This window comes from Vombatus ursinus, unplaced genomic scaffold (assembly GCF_900497805.2).
Source record: "Vombatus ursinus unplaced genomic scaffold, bare-nosed wombat genome assembly UNPS02014812.1, whole genome shotgun sequence".
Taxonomy (NCBI): domain Eukaryota; kingdom Metazoa; phylum Chordata; class Mammalia; order Diprotodontia; family Vombatidae; genus Vombatus; species Vombatus ursinus.
In genome coordinates, this window is record NW_020954590.1 from 86,224,730 (window position 1) to 86,251,606 (window position 26,877).

The 26,877-nt window shown below is 37.3% G+C and overlaps 1 pseudogene; it reads left to right on the top strand.

Annotated features, from left to right (window-relative positions):
* Window positions 1-3,609: 3,609 nt before the first annotated feature.
* The window catches only part of LOC114054014, a 112,603-nt pseudogene continuing 89,335 nt past the window's right edge, over window positions 3,610-26,877 (top strand).

Here is a 26,877-nt window from a genome sequence, read left to right on the forward strand (position 1 = left end):
CAATTCATATGGAGAATGTCTTGTCAAGGTTTGTCTTGGCATATAGACTCCCAAGTATTTTTATTGTCTATATTCATTTAAAATAGAATTTCTGCTGATGGACTTCATTAGTAATGTATAGAAATGCTGATGATTTATAAGGGCTTATTTTATATCCTGCAACTTTATTAAAGTTGTTAATTATTTCAATTAGTTTTTTGATGATTCCCTAGGATTCTCAAACTAAACCATTTTATTATCTGCAAAGAGTGATTGTGTTGTTTCCTGCTCACCTACTTTAATTTCTTCTATTTCTTTTTTATTTTCTGATTGCTATAGTTTACATTTCTAATACAATATTGAATAATAGTGCTGATAATGAACATTCTTGCTTCATTCCTGATCTTATTGGGAAGACTTCTAGTTTATCCTCATGATAAGTAATGCTTATGATGGTTTTAGATAGATACTATTTATCATTTTAAGGAAAGCTGCAATTACTCCTGTGTTCTCAAGTGGTTTTAAAAGAAATAGGGGTTGTGTTTTGTAAAAAGGTTTTTTTCTTTATCTTTTGAGATAATCATATGATTTCTGTTGGTTTTGTTATTGATATGGTCAATTATGCTGAAAGTTTTCCCAATATTGAACCAGCCCTGCATTCCTAGTATAAATCCTGACTGGTCATAGTGCATGATCCTTGTGATATATGGTTATAATCTCTTTGCTAGTATTTTATTACAAAGTTTTGCATCAATATTCATTAGGGAAATTGGTCTGCAGTTTTTCTCTGTTTTTGCTTTTCCTGGTTTAGGTATCAGCACCATATTTGTGTCATAAAAGGAACTTGGTAGGACTTCTTCACCTGTTTTTTCCAAATAGTTTCCAAAAAATATTTGGAAAAATTGTTCTTTCAGTGTTTGATAGAATTCACTTGTGAATCCATCTGGCCCTAGGGATTTATTCTTATGCACCTCATTGATAGCTTGTTCAATGTCTTTTAATAAATCGGGGTTAAGTATCCTATTTCCTCTTCTATTAATCTGGGCAATTTATATTTTTGCAACTATTCATCCATTTCACCTGAATTGTCAGATTTGTTGGCATATGAATTGTCAAAATAGCTCGTAATTATTGCTTTAATTTCCTCTTCATTGGTGGTGAATTCACCCTCTTCATTCTTGATACTGGTGATTTGGTTTTCTTCTTTCTTTTTTTAAAAATCAAATTAGCTAAAATTTCCATTTTGTTTTTTTTCTTTTCATAAAACCAGATTCTAGTTTTATTTATTGGGTCAATGGTTTTCTTATGTTCAATTTTATGAATCTCTCCTTTGATTTTCAGGATTTCCAATTTGATGTTTAATTGGAGATTTTTAATTTGTTCTTTTTCTAGGTTTTTTTTTCTTTCAGTTGCACACCCAATTTATTGATCTGTTATTTCTATTTCATTGATGTAAGGGTTTAGAGATAGATATTTCCCCCTAAGTAGTCCTTTGGCTGCATCTCATAAATTTTGATATGCTGTCTCATTGTAGTCATTCTCTTTAGTGAAATTATTGATCATTTCTATGATTTGTTCTTTGAGACAATTACTTCATTGTCCATTGTACCTTTTAGCAAGATGTAGTTTCCTTCCTTATCTCTTTTAATTAGGTCTATTTTTTGCTTTTACTTTGTCTAAGATCAGGATTGCTACCCCTGCTTTTTCTTTTTACTTCAGCTGAAGCATAATAGATTCTGCTCCAGTCCCTTACCTTTGCTCTGTGTATATGTCTCTGCTTCAAATGTGTTTCTTGTAAGCAACATTTTGTAGGGTTCTTGTTTTTAATCCACTCTGCTATCTATTTCCATTTTATCAGTGAATTCATCCCATTCATATTTACAGTTATGATTACCAAGTATATGATTTATAGTTATGATTACTAGTATAATTCCCTCCATTGTATTTTCCTGTCTCCCTCCCTCCCTCTCTCTCGCTCTCTTTCTCTCTCTCTCTCTGCCTCTCTCCTTCTCCCTCCCTCTCCCTCTTCCTTTCTCTTACTCTCTCCTTTCAACCTGTCCCTCCTTCTGACTACCACCTCTCCAATCCATAGACCCTTCTATCAGACTACACCTTTCTCTTATCCCCCTCTCCTCCTATTTCCCTTCACGGTAAGATAGTTTTCTATACCCAACTGAATGTATATGTTATTCCCTATTTGAGCCAATTCCAACGAGAGTAAGGATCAATCATTGCCCCACCTCCTATCTTTCCCTCCATGTAACAGGTCTTTCATGGCTCTTCATGTGATATAATTTATCCATTTATTCCCTTCTACCTCTCCCTTCTCTCTTTTCCCAGTGAAATTCTCTTTCTCACCCTTATTTTTTTTTTGGGGGGGGGATATTAACCTATCACAGTCAATTTATCCATATACTCCCTCTAACTGCCCTAATAGTGATAAAGTTCTCAAGAGTTACAAATATCATCTTCCCATCTAGGAATGTAAACAGTTTGACCTTATCAAATCTCTTATGTTTTCTCTTTCCTTTTTACCTTTTTGTGCTTATCTTGGGTCTTGTATTTAAAATTCAAAATTTTCTATTTTAATCAGGATTGCTTAAAAGTTTCTGGTAGGTAATTCTTGGCTGTAATCCTACCTCCTTTGCCTTCCAGAACATCCTATTGCAAGTCCTCATTCCTTTAATGCAGAAACTGCTAAATCCTGTGTACTCCTGACTGTGGCTCCATGATATTTGAATTGTTTCTTTCTGACTGCTTTCAGTAATTTTTTTTCCTTGACCTGGACTCTCTCAAATTTGGCTGTAATATTCCTGGGGTTTTTCATCTGGGGAGCTCCTTCAGGAGGTAATCAGTGGATTCTTTCTATTACTATTTTGTCCTCTGATTCTAGAATATTAGGGCAGTTTTCCTTGACGATTTCTTGAAAGATGATGCCCAGGCTGTTTTCTTTTTTTTATCATGGCTTTCAGGTAGTTCAATAATTCTTAAATAATCTCTCTTGGATCTATTTTACTAATGAGATATTTCACATTTTCTTCTATTTTTTTCTTCTTTTGATTGAGTTTTATTGTTTCTTAATGTCTCACAGAGTCATTAGCTTCCGTTTGCCCAATTTTAATTCTTAAGTAATTATTTTCTTCAGTGAGGTTTTGAACCTTCTTTTCCATTTGACCAATTCTACTTTTTAAAGAGTTGTTTGCTTCAGAGAATTTTTGTACATCTTTTCCATTTTCTGTCCATTTACCAAGCTATTAACTCTTTTCATGATTCTCTTGCATCACTCTCATTTCTTTTCCCAATTCTACTTCTATTTCTCTTATTTAATTTTTAAAATCTTTTTGAAATCTTCCAGTTCTTTTTGGATATGATACCAATTCACATTTTTCTTTGAGTATTCACAGGTAGGCAAGAGTTTTCCTTTTCTGAGTTTGTGTTTTGATCTTTTCTGTCACTATTTTAACTTTCTATGATCAGATTCTTTGTTGTTTTTATTTATTTTTCCAGTCTATTTTGTGACCTTTGTGTTGAAGTTGGGCTCCGCTCCTCTATTGGATGGGGCACTGCCCCAAGATTCTTGCATAGGGTTGCAGGATTTTGCCATTGGCCTTTGCTGGGGTAAAGGGAATCATGGACTACTGGGTTTTACCACTGGGCTATTTCAGGGTCCTTGGGGCCTTGCTACTGATCTGTGCTGGGGGCTGCTGGGTCTGCCTACTGGACTGTCCTAGAGCTCGGGGCCTGGCTGCTGTCTTTCCCATAGGCTGCCTGTGCTGGACTGCACTACCCTTTCCCCCAGTGAGACAGATCTTTCATGGTAATCTTCTAAGTTGTCTTGGACTAGTAAATTGTTTCTCCTTCTGTTTGTTCTGCCACTGCAGAATACGTTATGAGGCATTATTTTATAGTTTTCTGGAGGTGAATTCAGGAAAGTTCAGGTGAATTCCTCCCTTACTTCACCATCTTGGCTCCACATCCTTTTTAAGAGATTAAAGTTTCAAAAGAAGAAAATTCAAGCTTGGTGTAAGGAAGAAATTCTAACAAATCTGAGCTATATCAGAGAAAAGACTGTCTTAGCCTGAGGCAGTAAGTTTCCCCCCTCCTGGAAAACTCCAATAAAAGACTAGAGGAGAACTTCTCAGGTAAATTGTCAAGAGGAATTCTTTTTGAGATTTAGTCTAAACTAGAAGGCCTCTCAATTTCCTTCCAGCTCTCAGATTGTGTGATGCTGTGAAAATTAGAGAGGTGGCAGTGAGAAAAAAACAGTAGATGGTGCCAGCAAACCAGCTTAGCTAACTACACAAAAACTGAAGCATTCTCCTGAAACAAGAGTCCTCTGAGAAGCAGAATTGATTCTGATCTCTAGGGCTAGACCCCTGGCAGCACATCGTTTGTTGTTGTTCAGTCATTTTTCAGTCATGTCTGATCTTTCATGACCCCCATTTGGGCTTTTCTTATCAGATACTCAAGTGGTTTACCATTTCCTTCTCCAGCTCATCTTATAGATGAGGAAACTGAGGCAAGTGGGGTTAAGTGACTTGTCCAGGGTCACACAGCTAGCAAGTGTCTGAGGTCAGATTTAAACTCACAAAGAGGAATCTTCCTGACTCAATACCTGATGCTCAATCCACTGTTCCACCGAGCTGCCAAAACAAGGACACATGCTTGTTGTTGATGTTTAGTCATTTTTGGTTGAGTCCAACCCTTTGTGATCCTTGGTAGGGTTTTCTTGGCAAAGAGACTGGAATGGTTTGCTATTTTCTCCTCTAGCTCATTTTACAGATGAATAAACTGAAACAAACATGGTTAAATGACTTGCACAGGGTCACACAGCTAGCAAGTGACTGAGGCCAGATTTGAACTCAGGAAGATGAGTTTTCCTGACTCCAGGCCCAGTACTCTATCCACTGCACCACCTAGTTTCCCCACAATACCATTAGTTTGCCTATTTTTAGCATTTGGTGTGAGGGGAAGAGAAGATGAAATGAGAATGGGCAGCAAAGGAGTTGATTACAAGAAAACAAATTGATATCAGGGCTTTATGTTTTTTAATAAACAATGACAACAACAGTCTTCCCAGAAAATATCCTGGGCTCAGTCAATAGTAGTAATTTTCTGTAGTAAATATGTATCTTATAGTCAATAAAGACAATAGCCCCTCTACATTTTCAGCCACAGCATTCTACAATGAGAACTAATGTTGAAAAGAATGACCCTGAGTCCCTATAAAGAAAATATTTGCCTAATATACTCCATTTACTAAGTTAGAATGGTGAAAAATGCTTTTCAGGGAAAAAAATATTTCTACAATCAAGAATAAAACAGAAGACTTTTTAGCTAACCTTTAGTCAGAAAGTTCTCTTGACTAGACCTCCTGTGTCCTAAATATTCAACTTATGAGCCTCATAAAATTATGAAAAACTCAACTGTGACATTTTCTTTACTGGACTTAAATATAAAATGCATCATTTTTGAAGATTTTTAAATATCTTATTCATGTTTTCCTTATGGGATCATCACCGGATCCCAGATTTAGCACTCAAACGACCCTACAAGACATCTGGTTAAACTCTCTTCTTTCTTTCTTTTCTTTCTTTTTTTTCTTTTTTTTTCTTTTTTTTGCTTTTTGGTGAGGCAACTGGCATTGACTGACTTGCCCAGGGTCACACAGCTAGTAAGTATCAAGTGTCTAAGGCTAAATTTGAACTCAGATCCTCCTGACTCCAAGACCAGAGCTCTATCCACTGCACCACCTAGCTGCTCCCAAACTCTCTTCTTTTACAGCTGAGGAAACTCACTTGTCCAAGATCACATATGTGGGCTTTTAGCCCAAGTCCTCTAAATCCCATTCAGTGCCCTTTTCTAATGTACCATACTGCCTCGGTTATTGAAATTAGCTTTCATAACCTAAGAACACACTAACTGATAAAAAGGAAGGCATATGCATTGAGAGGTAAGAGAAAACCCACTTTCTGAATAGGCTTTGTGGGGTGGTGGCCTTGGAGTCAGTATGAGCTGGGTTCAAGTCTCACATGTGCCACATACTTACTGGGTAACCCTAGGCAATCACCTAACTTCTTAGTACCCCAAGCAATCATGAGACTGAAAGTTGCTGAATAGGTGCTATTCTGCATTGTGGAGGGAATGTCCAAATTGGGAGTTCACTATATACCAATGAAATTATAGGAAAGATAGAGAGACAGAGACAGAGAGAGAAAGGGACAGAGAGAGAGAGAGAGAGACAGACAGACAGACAGAAACAGACTGAGAGTCAGAGAGTGACAAAGACACACAGAGAGACAAAGACAAGACAGAGAGACACAGAGAAAGGCAGAGAAAGAAACACAGAGACAGAAATATATAGACAGATAGTTGCAGACAGAGACAGAGATACAGAAAGACAAACAGAAAGGCAGAGATAGAAAATGGAGATAGAGAGATAGAAATAGAGACAGAGACAGAAACAAAGAAACAGAGACGAGGATACAGAGACAAAAAGACAGAGAGTAGAAAAGCAGAGACACAAAGACACAGAATGACAGGGACAAAGACTCAGAGACAGAAAGACTTAGTGGTTATAGAAGTAACCCCCAATGACCTGAGTTCAAATCCAATCTCAGACCAAACACTTGACACTTACTAGCTGTGTGACCGTGGGCAAGTCACTTAACCCCAACTGCCTAGGGAAAAAAAAAAAACTAGCTTCCAAGTCAAGAAGAGTTGGGTGCAAACCCTGCCTGTGACACATACTGGCTGTATGACCTAGAGCAAATGATTTAACCTCTCAATGTCCCAGGCAATTCTCTAAAGCCATAAGTTGTAGAACAGGTGCATATATTCATTGATAGAGAAATGTCTTCATGCCAGAATTCTCTATTACCAATGATATTTAAAATCTAGTTTTGTTGGTTTTTTAATTTTTTTTCATTTTTAAACCAGCTTTGGATAAAAAATATTGCCACAGATGAATTATAATAGAGATAACACATGCCAAACCATCTTGGCAACCTCAGAAGAACCATTTTAGGGTGGCCAGTTGGTCAGTCAGTCTCTACTAAATGTTGGCTGCCAGTGTGTGCAGCACTGCTTGGGGGCAGTTCAAAGTGGTATGAGAGATATTCTCTATTTTAAAAAGAATGTATAAATTAATAATTTAAAAAGTTTTTTTTTAAAAAATTAACTTTTCCTAACCCTAGAGGTACTTAAATATGGGAATAGTGGGAATTTATAGATTCAGACTATTATAACTTGAAGGAAAATTAAAGATCATTTAATCAAATACTCTTACTTTACAGAAGGAAACATGGGCCCAGAGAGGTGAAATTGTTTGTTTAGGACAAAAAATGGTTCAGCCAAAATTGGAGTTGGATTGGATGACTTCAGAGGTCCCTTCCAACACTCTATCTACGAGTCAATGAAACCAGGTCTCCTGGCCCCTGGGAAGAGTGTGTTTTCAATCATACCATGCTGCATTAAAAAAAAAAAAAATGGTTTTGACAATGCTTCTTAGTATCCTGATCTTCAGGGAAGTAAGTCTTGAATTCCTTTATTCAGCAATTGGCACACCTTTCAAATTCAAATGTGCTTTAGAAAATCATGCATTCTCCTCTATCTCACTGATGGAGAACTCAGGAACAGTTTACTCCAAGGTCATAGGGTATAGAGCTAGAAGTGCCCTTTTTAGATTATCTAGATTGACTCCCCTCACCACCCCTTCAGATGTGGAATCTGAGGCCTGAAAAAGTAAAGTAACATGCACACAGTTTGGAATTTGAAACCAGGGCATAGGATCATAGAATCAGATCTGGAAGGGGAACTGGGGACCATCTAGTACAATCTTTTTTCTATTGAAGATGAGAAAACTGAGGCCAGGAGAATCTAAGTGACTCCCCCAAAGTCAAGTAGATAGTATAAGGCAAATGTGAAATTTAAACTTGACTTCTTTGACTCCAGATCTGTTGTTCTCTCCTTGTGCCATGCTGCACACTATAAATCCAGGACTCTTTCCATTCCACAGCTGTTCTTTATTTTAAAAACAGAGAAACAAGGAAACCCAGGAGCAAGAATGCTAGTCAGGATGTGCCTTATTCTATGTTCACCACCAGATTTTCCAATAAGCACACATCCAGGTGTGTGGAACCAGTAGGAGGTCCATGTGTGTATTTGCATAGATTTGCATCCATTGTGCTTGTTCCTGTGTAGCATAGGTACTACACAGACTCCTCTCAGGCATTCTTGCCAAGAGAAATGTACCAAGTTACTACCTATTTTTGATGTCATTTTCTCTTCTCTTCCTTCTCGCCGATTTCATTGCTATTGATGATTCCTGACACTAGGAATATGTTACAGAGGGGAATAAGAGAGAAACCAGGTTTTGAAAAAGAAAATTTGGGGGAAGGGAAGGGCAGCAAGGACCAATAAAAATTTCTACCAGGCCAATTATGGACTCAGGCTAGTTTACAGGGCAATAGCTTAATATATTATTGGCATTAATTAAAAGCCAAACAATAATACCAAAGTAACCTTTAGATATTTCTTGATTTCAGGTTGGGGAAAGCTTCTTAAACAAACTGATCTTGGTTTTGCTAACTTGTAAATATATGATATTTTAGCCTGGTTTGTAAAGCTCACCTAGGAGGAAACTGCAAAAGAATTCTTTGGCAAGTCCCTTGTGAGTCCATCAAATGAGCTCAAAAGTCGCAGTTAGAAACATTTCTGAACTAAAGCAGACCAAAATGAGCAGACCATTTCTTGCCAAGAGCAGCTGTGGAAATGGAATTATAATTCTGCAACGTTGGACAACACCCCTACCCCCACCCCACTCACACAGACATACATGTGGTACACTAGGAAAAAGCATTCATGTAGTCTTTTAAAATAGGAAGATGTGTCCCATTGAATTGCAATTTGGTAATAAACCAATATTTGTCAAACACGTGAGAAGTGAATAAGTTGCAGCCACAACTTCTATACATGTGAATCCCTCAGCTAAAACACATTTAAAGAGTGGTTGGGTGTGAGTGTGTGTGTATGTGTGTGTGTGTGTGTGTGTGTGTGTTGTTAACTACTTTACAGTTTAAAAAAAATAGTACTTGACATTTGGAAGTGAAATGATATGTGTAAAGCATTAGTCAGATGGTGTCTCTTGCTTTATTGAATGAGCTCTGTGGAGTTTGAATAATTTCATTCTGGAACTCAGTATCATTACAGTTTCAGGAAGGGGGACCACAAATAATTTTGTTCCTTTAATACCTGAAATTTGTGGATTCTTTTTAAGGGTAGACTTGGTGAAACTAATGATACAAACAGTGTAACTTCTTTTGCTAAATGTGAGCTTTTTGAGAAGAGAATCCAATTAACAACAACAAAAAAACCTTCTCCATTGAGAATATACAATATTGAGGGTTTATATCATACCTTTGTTTCACAATGTTTCCAAGGTTTTTAGATCTCTGTGACTTTGTGGATTGTCATATACCGGAAAGAATGCTGGTCTAGAAGTTAGGAGACCTGGGTTTGAATCCTAGATCTGCAACTTACCTGCTGTGATTTGCCAGGGGAGGAGGGTATATGATGTGTTTAGGGAGGACTAGCACCTCTGATATAAGGGCTTGCTGAGCTCTTTTCTGGGCTTCTCATCTACCTTTGGTGTCCACCTGTTACCCAACTCTCACCCATGGCTTCAAGAAACTATAGCATGTGTAGTCACCACACCCAGGTAAAACCATCATGGTAGACAGGCTAAACCAGACTGAGGGTAACTGACAGGTCTCAGACCCCATCAGTGATGGGTTTGACATCATGGATGTCTACCCCAAGCATGTGAACACTTCCCTGGTGGAAAGAGTGGATAAGAACAATTTCTTCCAACAATCAGAAAGGTGGCTGAAAGCTCTGTGGAGCTTGGTCAGACATTGAAGATACTAAGATCATCCCTTGCATTCAGGGCCATTGCCAGTCACCGTCACTTTTGTCTTACCATTGGACTTCAATTACTCTGGAAGACAAAGTGAGGCTGACAACTTTATGCATCTCTGCCTAGTTTTAAGCCAATTCTCAAGAAAGTCAGGATATCACCCTGTGATGTCATCAGTTCTTTTCAAAAATGAAGGCAGAAAAACAATGTGACTTTGGCAAGTTATTTGATCTATACAGATATTATGTAAATCCCGCAAAATGAAGGAGATGAATTAAATGAAATGCAACTAAAGGATTGAGAGGAAGTGGGCATAGTAGAGAGAACACTGGTCTTGGAGTCAGGAAAAGTAGTTCAAATCCTGCCTAACTGTGTGACCCTAAGCAATTTAATTTTCCTCACAGAGCCTCAATTTCCTCATCTGTAAAGTTGAGATTATAATATTTGTACCACCTATCTACAGAGGTTGCTGTAAACTTTAAGACAGTATGGAAATATAAGCCTTGCTTATTTAAGGTCCCTTTTGCCTTTAAGAATTTATGATTCTCTGCTAGGTAGGGAAGAAGTGGATCAGAGTATTCAGCTTTATGGTATATTCAAATTAGTGAAACACAGTTATATTAAATCTCTGCTTATAGTCACAAAATTTAGGAGAGAAATAGACCTGTGGGCTAGATCCCATCACTAATATCAACATTTTGAGAACTTACAGGACATATTACATAATATAATAATAGGTAACTTTTTACATATCTTATAAGCTGTTGATTGTGCCAAATTCACTACATTTCCCAACTGAAATCTGGAAGTGAGTCAAAAATATTTATTGTGTAAATGAAGCCATTGCTGTAAGAGACTAGGATGAAGGACTATGGATGGTTCAGCAAACAACCATCACTGCTAATGAAAAAAATCTCCAAGTATATATCCTGCTGTTGGTAGGTCAGGGTCTTTATATTTGTCACCAAAGAAAAGCCTGTGAATTATTGATCAGTTTTTAAACAAAGAAGACATGATTATATTTAATATATACATAATATATAATATATAAATATTATGATACATGTTATATGACATGTGATATATAACATGTAAAGCTTGCCAATTCTGATGACCATTATAAATTGAGAAAATTTTAAAAATATGTAGCCTCTTTATTATGTCAGTATATTTGGAAATAGTTATACAGGACTGATTAAATGCAAAGACAAGCTGAATTACTAATTAAGTAATGCTAATTAAAAATAATTGTATTGAGTTACTGGACAATCCAAACTCCTTGACAATTGAGATTGTTTCATTCTTCCCCTGTTCAAAAGTAAGCTTCTTGAGAGTATGAACATTTTGTTTTCTTGTTTTGTATCCGCAATGCCTGGCACATAGTAAGAACTCAACAAATGCTTTATCTGTCTGATATTTTTAAATTTCAATTTAATTTATTTTTTGTTACATTTTAAGTTCCAAATTGTCTCCCTCCTTCTCTCCCCACCCCACACTAGAGAAGGCCATAGTTACACACATACACAGAAAGAGAGAGAGAGAGAGCTGTAAAACCACACTATGCATACTTCAATTTATCCATTCTTTCTCTGGAGATAGATAACATCTTCCTTAATAATTCCTTTGTAATTGATTTGAGTATTTATAATATTTGAATAAGATAGTTGTTCCCGGTTGCTCTTTGAACAATATTGTTATTATTATAAACAATGTTCCCTTGGTTTTGCTCATTTCACTCTTCATTCTTTTATGCAAGTCTTTCCATGTTATTTTTTTTCTAAAATCAACCAGCTCATCATTTCTTACAGCACAGTAGTATTCTATCACAACCATGCACCACAACTTGTTTAACCATTCCCCAATTGATTGGAAGCTCCTCCATTTCCAGTTCTTTGGTACCACAAAAAGAGAGGCTATAAACGTTTTAGAACATATGTTTTTTTTTTTCCTTTTTCCATGATCACCTTAGGAAACAGACCTGATTAGTGGTTTTGCTGGGTCAAAGTGTATACACAGTTTAATAACTCTTTGGGCACAATTCCAGTTTGCTCTCCAAAATAGTTGGATCAATTCACAGTTCCACCAACAGTGTATTAGTGTTCCAATTTTTCTACATCCCCTCTAATATTTGTCATTTTCCCTTTCTGTCATTTTAGCCAATCTGATAGGTGTGAGATGATATCTCAAAGTTGTTTTAATCTGCATTTCTTTAATCAATAATGATTTAGAGCATTTTTTCATGTGACTATATATAGTTGTCATTTCTTCATTGGAAAACTATTTGTTAGTATTTTTGACCATTTATCAATTAGAGAATGAATCATATTCTTATAAACTTGACAAAGTTCTCTATATGTTTGATATATGAGACCTTTATCTGAAAAACTATAAATTTTCCCAAATTTTCTGTTATCCTCTGATCTTGACTACATTGGTTTTATTTGTTCAAAACCTTTTTATTTTAAAAAAATAAAATGTAATCAAAATTATCCATTTTATATCTTACAATGATTTCTCTCTTGTTTATTCATATTTTTTTCTTTTATCCATAAGTCTGATAGTAATATGTTCCATATTCTTTTAATTTTCTTATGATACCTCACTTTATATCTAGGTCACGTATCCATTTTGACCTCATGTTGGCAAATGGTGTAAGATATTGGTCTATTCCCAATACACAGTAGCAAATGATTATAGTATCTGTCTAGTATTTATTTTCCTCCCCTCCCATCTTTTCCAGCAGTCTGCAATCTCAATCATCCACTCACTTTTTCAAATCCTCTCCCTTCCCATATTCTGCTTCATTTCCTACTTCCTTCAAACATGTCAAGTCTCCCCTATTCTTCCCCCTTCAAAAAAAAAACCCTTTCATTAAACTCCACCATCCCTTCAAGTTATAATCTTATATTTATCTTCCCTTTCTAGGCCAAACACACAGAAAAAGCTAGCTACACTCACTGTTCCTCTCTTCTCTTTTATTTCTTCAACCCTCTGAAATCTGACTTTGACATCGTGATTCCATTGAATCTGTTCTTTCCAAGGTAATAAATGATGCCATAATTGCCATAACCATCATTATTACTTCCTTCCAGACTGTGATGCAAATGGCCCAGGACCAAGAACCTTGGGAATGACAGTTTACCCAAGGCTATTTGCCCGGCTTCTAGCTCAGGCTTCATTATCAACACTGAGAAAAGGAATCACTTTGGAGAAGGGGTTACTTTATTTGTCATTATGAATACCAACTTAACTACCACCTTTAGGCAAATAATCCCAAGAGCCCTGGGAGTGGCTGCATCCTCAGACCAATAGTTTTGTTGGCTATCATACTGGTAAGAGCCTCACTGGAGATACAGCCTAGCAACTGCTTCTATGTGTACTAGAGCTTCTATGTCCTTAATAACCATAACTGCTGAAGATCCACAAAATAAAATTCTTAACGCCAAATTCCAAATACTTCAACATCAGAAATGGAGAAGATTGTCAGCAGAGATTACATTAAAGAATATTCATTATCATTCATTTTGACACTGCACTCTAAGGACAATGGGACCTTTACATCCATCTGTCTTACAGCTAAAAAACTTCTATATGTGTTGTTTCCACTATTAGAATGTGAGGTCTTTTCAGGCAGGTCTATTTTTGTTTTTCTTTGTCTACCCAGCACTTAGCACAATATCTGGTACCTAGTTAATGCTTTATGCAAGTTTTTTCATTAACTGCTTTGCACATGATAAATGGATTAATAATTTTTTTTTATTCATTCACGGTATTTCCTAATCTTTCTTGACCTTTTTGATGCATTTGATACAATCTACTTCCTTCCTCCCAGCTATAGGTTTTCCTGGAGGCTGTGTCTTGGAACATCTTCTCTCTCTTTCTTGGTAGGTTCATTCAACTTCTATGGATTTAACTATCATTTTTATGCAGATGTCTCATGCTTCTGTATATTCAGCCTCTCTCTCCCCTGAGCTTCAGTCTCATATCACCAATGGCCTGTTGGACATTTCAAAGTCTGTGTCTCAGAGACATATCAAACTCAAAATATACCAAACAGAATTTATCTTTCTCCCAAAATCCATTCCTTTCCCAAATTTATCCATTTCTGTCAATGGTCACTGGGAAAGTAACTATTGTAGAGAAGGGGCTAACCACTTCCACCAACTCCCTACCAATTGTACCCACAGGGCAGGCAAGTCAGCCTAGATAAAGTAGTAAGGCATAGGATAGACAGGAGGCATCATGTTCCAGAAAAATCAAACTTCCATAATTACCTTAACTACCATCTTCCTTCAGATCCCAATGGAGGAACCTAAGGAACCTGAATGCAAGAGCCTGCAAAATAACTATACTTCCAGCACAATACATGAAGCCATTATCCTGGGAAGCTAGCCCTGTTGAGATGCAGCCTGGAATCTATTTCTGCAGATGCTACAACCACAGCTACTGAAGATACAGAAAAGGAAGTTCTTTCCACAGAAGTCCTTGGAAGTGTCAAATGGTTTAACATCAGAAAATGATATATTTTTGTTAGACATGACATTAAAAGAGAGGCATTACCATCTATTTTGCCACAGTACCCTAAGGATCTGCTTTGCAGCTAAAACTTTCCGTATGTGTTGTCTCCTCTATTAAACTGCGAACGAACTTCTGGAGAGCAGAGACTAGCTTATTTTTCAATTTGTGTTTCCAGCACCAAGCACAATCCTTTGCTTCTAGTATGTACTTTATAAGCTTTTTCACTAATTCATTCATTCATTCAGTATCCCAAGTTCATTACCTCTGCATCATCCTTGAATCTTCACTGTCCCTTACCCCAATATAACAAATATATTGACAAATATTGCCATTTCTATCTCTACATCAAATCTTTAACTTCACAACTTTTCTCTACTCATACAACCACCACTTTGGTTCAGGCTCTCATCATCTTACCTTTATTATTATAAGAATCTCCTAATTGGTCTCCCTGTCTCAAGGCTACTCCCCTACTCCACCCCTCCTACACACTGCTACCAAGCTTTGTTTCCCTAAGTGCAGATGTAACAGTTACTACCCTACTAAATAAATTCCAGTGGTTCTCTATTACACCTAAGATAAAAGACAAACCCCTCTGTTTAGTTTTCAAAGCCCTATACAACTGGGTTCCAACTTATGTTTCCATTCTCTTTGGACATTATACCCCATCCTATACTCTGCCATCTAGGAAAAATGACCTTTCTCTCTGTTTCCCTTACAATACAGTCCATTTCCCTTTTCCACAACTTTGCATTGGCCACTCTCCCATGCCTAAAATGTACTCCCTCCTTACCTCCATCTCCTATGATTTCTCTCTTCCTTCAAGACAAAGCTAAATGACTACTCTGTTGGCTTTTAAAGTCTTTCATAACCAGTCCTCTTCCTACTTCTCTAGTCTTATTCCTCTCCATATAATCTGTGAGTCAGCGATATTGGCCTCTTTGTTATTCCTTGAATGAGACACCCTGTCTCCTGACTCCATGTATTTTTACTGGCTGCCCATTTTTACTGGCTCTCCCTTCTCATCTCCATATCTTGGCTTCCTTGCTTTCCTTCAATTGTCAGCTAAAGTATCACCTTTTGTAAAAAAAAAAAAATCCCTTTTTGAACCCCTTTAATTTCATTAGCACTAAGGGATGTCAATGCCTTCCCTCAGATTGCCTGCAATTTATCCTGTATGTAGCTTGTTTGTACATAGCCATTTGAATGTTGTTTCCCCCATTAGAATGTGAGCTCCTTAAGGTCTGGGACTGTTTTTGCCTTTCTTTATATTTCCTAATACTTAGTACAATGTGGGGCACATAATAAGTGCTTACTGAATGCTTTCTGACTTGACTTATTTGAAGCTTTTCTTGTTCTCCCCAATTGCTAGGGCCTTCCATCCAAAACTAATTACTCTGTTCTTATGGATAGATATATAGATTGATTGATATATAGATATAGAAATATGTGTATATTTATATGTGTACTTACTGTCTTTCCTATTCGAATTTAAGACCCTCAAAAGCAGAGATTATTTCATTCTTCCTTCTTGTATCTCTAGTGCTTAGTATAGTCCCTGCAATACTAAAAGCCCATGATAAATGCTTATCGATTGATTGCTAAGGGATACAATTTCCTGATGTATTGCTGCAGCCCTAGATTCTCAAAACTATCATTCCGTTCCCCTTCAGCTTTGTGATGCTATCATCTACAGTCAATTCTACATCAAGCCATACCTGGATTACCCATTACCTTACCTGGTAAATTTTTAATCCCATACTAACTTTTCCAGCTATCGAGCAAATCAAAGAACTATAAATTACTTTTCTCTGTTATCAGCAAGTATGCACTGAGAAAGACAAGCATATTTTAATATTATCCTGGAAAAAAGAAACAAAATGAGGGAGCTAAATCTATTGTAGAAAACATTCTAATAATGGAATTCTAAAACCTAAAAGAAATGATTTGTTAGATTCCTTGCCAACTTGGCTTTTTTTTTATCATTGTCTGACCATCTCCATTAGTCTATACTGGGGTGAGGAACATGTGGCCTGGAGGCCATATGTGGCCCTCTAGGTCCTCAAGTGCAACCCTTTGAATCCAAACTTCACAGAACAAATCCCCTTTATAAAAGGATTTGTTCTGTAAAACTTGAACTCTTATCAAAAGGCTACACTCAAGGACCTGGAAGGCCACATGTGGCCTTGAGGTCACAGGTTCCCCACACCTGGATACAGTATACAATCTAAACTATATTTGAATGAACTCTTTAGCTCTCAAAGTCACTGCCCATTATTCAAATTATCTGAGAACCTATAGGTATTTCTGTAAGACCAAATTCACCGTAATAACATAAAATCTCTCCAATCTGAAGGATATAATGTATTTAGGTGTTTGGGAGCAGAAAATATACAGAACAAGCAGAGGAAAACCTATTAGAATTCTTCTCATCTTAAAGAGAGTATAGAGAGTACATGACAGTGCTCGTTGGCATTTCACAATGAACCTTGAATTTTTTTTAATTGAATTCATATGCTTTGTGAGTCACCTGGGCTATTTTCTTTTTTCCACAGTCTGACAGAGAGCGCCAATGTGTGGTGAGTTGTAGTTTCTGTAGCTGCCCCTGCTCAGATCAGGTTTGCCTTTGTTTTTTTGTTTGTTTTAGGTTCAAATTTATTTGGCATATTGACACATTCTTGGTTTGGTTTTCACATACCCAATGTCTCTAGGAATGCATTATTTTAAGTGGAAATAATGTAGCACAGCCTCTCTGTTTTAAAGCTTAGTAAGTGTCCATCATAGTTGAACAAGGCAAAAGTAACAGGAGACCTTGAGAATAAAGTGAAACAAAATATAAAAAAATTAATAAGGCTCTGAGAGTGAATGGGACTATAGATATTTATTCTTTTCTTGGGATATAAAAAAATCTGGGTCAGAAAGTTCACTGTGTGCTCATTCTCTGTGAATAACCATACAATACAAAATAGGTTGAAAGCTGAGAGCCTGAAAACAAAACCTTTGCAGATAGACTATTCTGTGGCTGACACTTAGTGGTAACTGTGCAGTACTACAGTTTTTGACCTGTGTTCCAGGAATCCAAAGGAACATGGCTTGACAGGTCAGTTTCTGGACTGGGTCTGAGCTAACCAATGTCTCCTCAAGAGTAGGGAGCATCTTTTTGGTAAATGCTACCAGGCTTTCAAGTACTAACCCTGGGAGGACAGCAAATGGAGCTCGACTTCATTTCTTGCCAATTTTAAATTTGACTGATTGCTCTGTGACAGTGTCACAGTGAAATCCCAAAGTATGGGGAGAAGCAGATACATATAGGTTTTATTCCTCAATACAGATAGAATTCTCTCACCTAATTAAACTGAGAATGACTAATATGAATGGAGACTGAAGAAATTGCACTGAGGAAAAAATCAGGCAAAAAAGGATTTTAAAATCTACCTGAACTTCAAAGCTAATTTAAGAGATGCAAGAAGAGCAAGAAGGTCACCCAGGGACAGTGCAGGTAGACAAGATAAGAGAAATTAGTGAATAAAATAGAGGTCTACAAATTTGTTAGGGCCTTGAGTTCAAGTGCAAAGAAAGCAATTACTATTGAGTAGCATTCAGAGAACACAATTAAAATTTCAGGAGACCTAAGAATTTATTTTGACTAATAGTTCTAATTTCCTCTGCCACCCAGTTTTGGTTTGTTTGTTGTTTGTTTTGTTTTTACCTGAACTACTAACCTGGCATGAGTTTTAGCTCTATTAGAATCCTAAGTCTGGAGCTTGCAGAGGTCAATCTTGTCCAACCCAATCATTTTACAGGTGAGGAAACATAAGCCCAACGAGTTAAGTGACATGCCCAGGATAACAAGAGTAGTAATTGGCATACTTTAGCCACATAATAAGAATACAAGATTCTTCAGAAAAGACCCTGATGTTAGGAAAGATTGAAAGCAAAAGGAAAAAGGGGATGGCAGAGGATGAGACGAATAGATAGTGTCAAGGCAACAATGAACATGAGCTTGGATAGATTTCAGAAAGTAGTGGAGGTTAGAAGAGCCAGGTGTGCTGTAGTCCATGGGGTCACAGGAAGTTGGACATGGTGGCAGCTAGGTGGCGCAGTGGATAGAGCACTGGCTTTGGAGTCAGGAGGACCTGAGTTCAAATCCGACCTCTTACACTTGACATTTACTATCTGTGTGACCCTGGGCAAGTCACTTAGCCCCATTGCCTACCCAAAAAAAAAAGGAAGGAAGGGAAGCATCAATTAAAAAATAAGTTGGACGTGACTGAATTCCTGAATAACAACAACAACCAACAACAAAATTGGCATAGCCAGAATTTGAACTCAAAGTCTGTTATTTCAAGTGCAGCCCTCTTTCCACTGACCTTTCTGGTACAGTGGGAAAGACTGGCAGCAAAAAGGTGAAAACAGGGGACTAGATTATTGATCCCTAGGCTTCTTAATCCTAGGATGTAGGACTGGAAGGAACTTTAGAAATCATCTATCCAACTCTCTGAGTATATAAAGTAGGAAACTGAAGCTCAAAAACATTAAGTGACTTACCTAAGGTCACACAGACAGTAAGTAACAATTAGCAGGGCTAGGATTATAACCCAGATCCTCTGTCTCCAAATCTAATGCTCTTTATACTGAACTCATCAACATCTGAAACAGAGCATCAACTTTGAATTACATTCGGCAAGACATTAGACTTCTCCATGTGAACCTTGGCCCAAAGATTTGAGCAACTAAGATCAGCTACTTCCAACTCGGTCTTAATGATGACCACACAATTATGACAATAAGAGCAGCTACATCAGCAGAAAAAAAAAATTAAACTTTTGATTTGAAAAGATAGAAAATGTGCAATACTCTGTTCTTATTACAAGTCTTCTAACATCCTTGTTGCTCAGGTTTTCAGTCATGTCTGACTGTGAGCCCATTTGGGATTTTCTTGGCAAAGATACTGGAGTGGCTTGCTATTTCTCTCTCCAACTCATTTTATAGATGAGGAAAACTGAGGGCAAACAGGGTTAAGTGACTTGCCCAGCACTACACTGCTATTCAGTGTCTGAGGCTAGATTTGAACTCAGGTCCTCTTGACTCAAGGTCTGATGTTCTATCCGCTGTGCCACCTAGCTAGCCCTCTAACATACTTAGCAGAAGTCTAATGGGACAACTCAGAATTGTGTTGAAATCAGATTTGATCGATGAGCAGAAGTACCCATTGCCTTCACTGTCCAGTGTTAGAGTATATTAGCACCCTTTTCTCTGGTCATATTCCACCAAAATTACCTTTTCCTTACAGGGAAATTTCACAGTCAGTTCTATTTTTCAGAAGATCAGAGGTTTAGAGCTGGAAAGGCCCTTGGAGATCATAACTTAATTCCTGGCACATGGTAAGCACTATGTAAATTCTTGTTATTATGAGGAAACTGAGGCCCAGAGAGATTAAGTGACTTGCTTTAGGTAACATAAATAGTATATGTCAGAGGTGGGATTTGAACTCATATCCTTTAACACCCAAGATACATGCTGTTCATTTTCTGTCTTTTTCATCACTTTACCCAACCCAAATGAGCAACAACTAGTGCCTATCCAGGCCTTTCAGAGACTCGTTTTTAAGTAAAGATATCAAAGCTTACCTCCTCCTCTGCCCTCAACATCCCAACCCCAACATAAAGAAATTGTGTTCAGAGGGCTCCATTTCCAGTCCCCTTTCATCTAGTAGCTAATGCATGCCACCACGAATACAAAAATGTCAGATGAGAGTTTTCAGGGAGGTTTCTCAGTCAAGTAAAACTTTCAAATTAGCTCATTAATGTCTTGGTTTATTCTTTGGAAGTATTCAGTTTGGTTCACTTAAATATGGTTTTTCATCATTAAACATTTCTTAATCCTAGTCATTTTTTACCTTCTGTGTCAGTCAACATTTATGATTCTCCCTTCCTCCTGGATGTGCTCTCTCACCTTGGCTTGAGCTGTACTGTTCTATCCTGATTTCTTCCCATTTGCCTGACTGTTCTTTCTTGGTCTCTTTTGAAAGGTCGTTACCCTTCTCCCATTTAGAATGTTATGTTCCTCAGTCTATACTTTCTTCTTTGGTAATCTCACTAGCCCCATTATTCCAATGATTAACTCTTTGTAGAGAATTTTCAAATCTATGTGTCCATCCCTAATGTCTTCCCTGAACTCAAATCTTCCATCTCTAATTGCCCAATGTATATCTCTCATTTGATGTCCCACCAGCATCTAAAATCCAGCACCCATCAAACTTAATTCATAATTTCCTTCCCATACCTAACCCTTACCACTAAATTCCCTATTTCTCTTAAAGACAATACAGTCCTCTAGTCTTGAGGCTCAAAAGTGAGGAGTCATCTATGACTCTTCCTTCTCCTTCATTGTTCCCCCTCCAGTCAGTTATCAAATCTCATAGAATCTGTCTCTACAAAGTCATATGTATCTTTCCCATTCTCTACACATACAGCCACTAACCAATTCATTCCTTTATCATCTCATTTCTGAACTATTGAAATAGCCCTTTAATTTGTTATCCTTTTTCTAGGCTCTCCCCTTCTCAATCCATTTTTCATATAACTGCCAAAATAATCTTTTCATTATTATTTTTATTAATTTATTTTTAGTTTTCAACATTCACTTCCACAAAATTTTGAGTTCAAAATTGTCTCCTCATCTCCTCCCTGCCCCACCCCAAGATGGCATACATTCTGAATACCTCTTTCCCTAATCTGCCCTCCCATCACCCCCCTTCTTTTATCCCCTTACCCTTCTATTTTTCTGTAGGGCAGGATAGATTTCTATACCCCATTGCCTGTATATCTTATTTCCCACTTGCATGTGAAAACAATTTTAACATTTGTTTTTAAAACTTTGGGGTCCAAATTTCCTCCCTTCCTCCCTCCCCACCCATCCTCGTTGAGAAGGCAAACAACTCAATACAGGTTATACATGTGTAGTTAGGCAAAACACTTCCATAGTAGTCATGTTGTGAAAAACTAACTATATTTTCCTTCATCCTATCCTGCCTCCCTTCTATTCTATTCTCTCTTTTAACCCTGTCCCTCCTCAGAAGTGTTTGCTTCTGATTACCCCCTCCCCCAATCTTCCATCTATTCTACCATCTCCCTGCTCTCTTATCCTCTTCCTCCCTATTTTCCTGTAGGGTTAGGTAGATTTCCATACCCAATTGAGAGTGTATGGTATTCCCTCCTTCAGCCAGATCCAATGAGAATAAGATTCACTTATTCCTTCTCACCTTCCCCCACTTCCCCTCCACTGTAAAAGCCTTTTCTTGTCTGTTTTATGTGAGGTAATTTACCCCATTCTACCTTTCCCTTTCTCCTTCTCCCAGTATAATCCTCTCTCATCCTTTAATTTTATTCTCCAGATATCACCACTTCATCTTCAATTCACCCTGTGCCCTCTATCTATCTAGATAGATATCTAGATATCTATCTATATATATAATTTTTTCCCTCCAACTACCCTAATACTGACAAAGGTCTCATGAGTTACAAATATCATCTGTCCATGTAGGAATGTAAACAGTTCAACCTAAATAAGTCCTTTATGATCTCTCTTTCCTGTTTACCTTTTCATGCTTCTTTTGAGTCTTGTATTTGAAAGTCAAATTTTTTATTCAGCTCTGATTTTTCATCAAGAATGCTTGAAAGTCCTCTATTTCACTGAATATCCATTTTCCCCCTGAAGGATTATACTCAGTTTTGCTGAGTAGGTGATTCTTGGCTATAATCCTATCTCCTTTGACCTCTGGGATATTATATTCCAAGCCCTCTGATCCCTTAATGTATAAGCTGCTAAATCTTGTGTTATCCTGATTGTGTTTCCATAATACTTGAATTGTTTCTTTCTGGCTGCTTACAATATTTTCTCCTTAACCTGGGAATTCTGGAATTTGACCGCAATATTCCTAGGAGTTTTCCTTTCAGGATATCTTTCAGGAAGTGATTGGTGGATTCTTTCAATTTTTATTTTACCCTCTGGTTCTAGACTATCAGGGCAGTTTTCCTTGATAATTTCTTACAATGGCCAAATGATGTCTAGGCTCTTTTTTTTTTTTTGATTATGGCTTTCAGATAGTTCAATAATTTTTAAATTACTTCTCCCAGGTCTATTTTCCAGGTCAATTTTTTTTCCAATTGTCTGCTATTTTTTCATTCTTTTGGTTTTGTTTTACAATGTCTTGATTTCTCATAAAATCTCTAGCTTCCATTTGCTCCATTCTAATTTTTAAGGAAGCATTTTCTTCAGCAAGCTTTTGTACTTCCTTTTCCATTTGGCCAATTCTGCTTTCTAAGGCATTCTTCTACTTATTGGCTTTTTGGACCTCTTTTGCCATTTGAGTTAGTCTATTTTTTAAGGTGTTATTTTCTTCAGTATTTTGGGGTCACCTTTAGCAAGCTGTTGACTAATTTTTCATGATTTTCTTGCATCACTCTCATTTCTCTTCCCAGTTTTTCCTCTATTTCTCTTGCTTGCTTCTTAAAATCCTTTTTGAGCTCTTCCATGGCCTGAGACCAAGTCAAAAGTTTCTTGGAACCTTTGGATGTAGGAGCTTTGGCTTTGTTGTCTTCTGGTTGTATGTTTTGATCTTCTTTGTCACCAAAGTAAGATTCTATATTCTGAGTTTTTTGCCTCTGTTTACTCATGTTCCTAGTCAATTACTTAACTTTTTAACTCTTTGTTAAGGTATAATTCTGCTTCCAGTGTGAAGGTGTGCTGTACCAAACTTCAGAGGTTTTATAAAACTGTTTTTAGAGATACTTCTAGGGACCTGTAAATTTTCAGTTCTTCCAAAGAGGTATAATCAAGGGGGAGGTATTTCTTCCTTTCCTGACCTGTGCTCTGGTCCATGAGTTACCACAAGCACTCTTTTCTGCCTTGAAACTGTGAGGAGGATTCCCTCTCCACCACTACTACAATCTCCACCAAGCCAGCACTTCTTCTTGCCCCAGGATCACCACCCAAAACTATGACCCAGATCAAGCACAGGCAAAGCAAGAGAATCCTGCCTCAGCACCAGTAAAGAGATCCCTGCAATCCCCCTCTGATCAGTCACTTGATTCCCTGTCTGTGGACCAAGAGCTCTAGAAGCAGCCACCACCCCAGGGCTGTGCCAGGACTGGGGCTGGAACCATGCTTCTCTCTCACCGTGGTCAGTAAGACTTTTCCTACTGACTTTCTCAGTTGTGTTTGGTATTTGGGGGTTGAGAAGTCTGGAAAGCACCACAGGTGCCCATGGTTTAGTCCTCTGAGGCCTGCTCCAGGTTTGCTGAGGCCTGGTCTTTGCCTATGTGCCCAGGCTGAACTGTATTTCTCTCCCAGGCATATGCAATAGACCTTTCCAATCTACCATCCAGGTTGTCTCACGCTGGAAATTTGTTTTACTCTGTCTTTTTATGGCTTCTGCTACTCTATAATTTGTTTAGAGCCATTTTGGAGCAGTTTGGGGGAGAGCTCAAGCAAGTCACTGCTTTCAATCCGCCATCTTGGTTCCACCCCCAAAAAATAATCTTACTAGTACACAGGACAACAATACTTCCTCACGCAAAAGCCTTCAGTGGTTTTCTATTGCCTATAAGATAAAATGTCAATTTCTTTTTTTTTTTACTAGTTGCATTGTTTCTTTTTATATATTATACTACAATAATTCCCAATATAATAACCAACTATCATCACCAAAGAACATTTTACTGTTAACAAGATGAACACTTAAGTAAAACTGACATAGTATATGTAACTCATAGCTTCTCACTTCTCCAAGAAGAGGAAGGAAGTGTGCTTCATCTGTTTTCTGGGATCAAGTTATTGAACTGTGTTGAACATGACTTTCACCAACATCTTTATTTACATTATTTCATCATTGTGCATGTTATTCTCCTATTTCTATTTTTTTCCACTCCACATCAGTTTATAGGAATCTTCTCATTCTGATTTGTTTTGGTAAAGGGAGTTTCCTCATCCATTAGTTTCCTATATCATTGAAATCAGAAGTCTTATCCTTATTCCTATCTCCAGTGACTATATAAATGATCTTTGATAGGCTCTAGAGAGTAAGAGAGGTGCCTCAGAATTGGAAAAGGATAAATGTTGTTCTGATTGTCCAAAAAACAAAGAAAACAAAGTATTCAAACTATATGCTGCTGACCTTGACTCTGAACTTTGACTAAATTCTAAAATGTATTACTTAAAAAGCTGGCTAGTAAACATGTAGAAAATGAAATAATGGACATAGAGAGCTAGAATCACTACATCAAGGACATGTCATGCCAGACAAACCTCATTTCCTTTTGTGGCAGGATTCCTTGCACAGGTTGATGAAAGGTAAGTTAGATTTTATCAAAACATTTGACAAAATCTCCCATGCTCTTCTCATGGAATTGATGGAGATAGAGTAGCCTAGATGATAATATATTTAGGCAAATTCAGAAATGAGTAAAAAAGTAATAATTAATGGGTTGATATCAGTTTGGAACAAAGTCTATAATGGAGTTCACCTCCCATGTGTCCTTGGCAGCACAGCACAGCGGATAGAGTTATTGAAAAGGAGTCAAGAAGGTTTGGGATAAAATACTGCCTGTGATGCTTTGCAGCTGTGGGCCCACAAGCAAGTTATTTGACTTCTCTGAGCCACAGTTTCCTATATAATAGGAATAACAATGTCTTCAGGACTTATCTAGATCAAGGTGTTGAGGGGCTTAAATGAAGTAATGTATGTAGAAGTTTGCTGCAGTGTAGAGCTCCAGGCATGTAGGGTTACAGTCAAGTCGGACAAAAACCTCACCAACAGGAGCCCTCATCCCTGATGGATATGCTAAAAGAGATTAAAGAACTAAAGACTGAGGCCTGCCCAGTGCTAGGCAGTAGAATCTCCAAGAGAAGTCCCCTACCCTCCGAGCTTTGCAAAACATTAAAAAATAAAAAAAAAATTTTAAAAATCCAGCACTACACACTCACAGCATGTACAACCCAAAAGGCAAAGACCTAGTAAGTCTGTATTTAGTATGTAGTTATGAATGCCATGAAAGTCAGAAACAATTGAAAAAGAAAAAAAGAAAGATGAAAGAAGAAGGAAGGAAGGAAGGAAGGAAGTGTTAGTCTGTGGAAATATCCTGTTTTAAAAATTGTCAAAGGATTTCCTGGAAAAAGAAAGCTGGATGCGGGGAATAAATGTAATGACGAAATTTGTGGACTGTATTGTCTTTACAAGAAACTTTATCCTAATCCTGAAGGTGAGATTCCAGATGAGACAGTCTAGTGCATAGTTTGGGAAGATTGGTTCCATAGAAAGCATCTTGGATATCATTGCTCCTGAGAATGAGGATTTCAAAGAGATGGTAAGCCAGGCCTTCATGAAATGTCCTTCCTTTTTGGAGCCTTATGTGGCTGAGTTAGTAATATATACAGTCACCCAAATAAAAGCTGCTGAAAATAATGAGCCAGAGATGAACAAGGATAGAATGAAAAACCAGAAAGTCATTAAGACTGAACATCATGCAAATTATCATGAAAATATCTGCCATTGAGAATGTCTAGATAAGGGAAAAGAGATTTTTTCATGGTGGGGAATAAAACAATGCCATTTGATAAGCCATCTACCAGCTCTGGTTCTGCTCTACAAAGAGTTTCCATGAAGGAACAGCAGAATACAGAATCACATTCAGGCTGAAAACCAGAAGATCTGAGAACCAAGAAGTACATAAAAGAAGAAAGATACTAATATCTACTGTCCCTTCCTCAACAGGTATAACAAGTTATGTACTTATTTCAACTATATGGAAATATAGAGAGATCTAGAACTATTCTTACCTGATGACCCATATGTCCTGGTCTATGAGAACAAAAGCAAAAGTGACTGAGGAAAAGAGAGAATGGCTACATTTAGTAGCATAAATAAAGGCCAGCAAGTAGAATTTATCTGGGGATGGAATGATTTAAAGATTGAACTTAAAGACTGTCTCAAGAGATTTGCTGAGAAAAGAATGGTTGTGAAAAGGACACAGTTCTATGAAGTTCTATCAAGGATTTCAGTCAAGAAACTGTCTATCTAATTGGGAAGCAATATTACTATGAATAGAATGACATACAAAAGCTTTTAATTTCAGGATAAATTGTAATGCTGTTGTTCCATGAAGAAAGAAGGCACATTTTTAACTGTTTGACTTCCTCTTCACCATGCTTGTCTCCAAGATGCCTCATCCAGCCTTCCACTGTCACCAATATTTCATTACTGTAATGATGAATATGAAGATTCCAATTTTCCTACCATTGATCCTTATCTTGGATCAATTAAATGTAACTCTGATACTGACCTTTACTTTTTTTATCCCACCTACCTCCTTCCATTGTCAATTATGTTTTTTTTAAATTTTCAGGAGTTTGATTTGGTTTTAAGGAAAGACTGCCCAGATTATAGCTCCTTTGAGGTTGCCTAG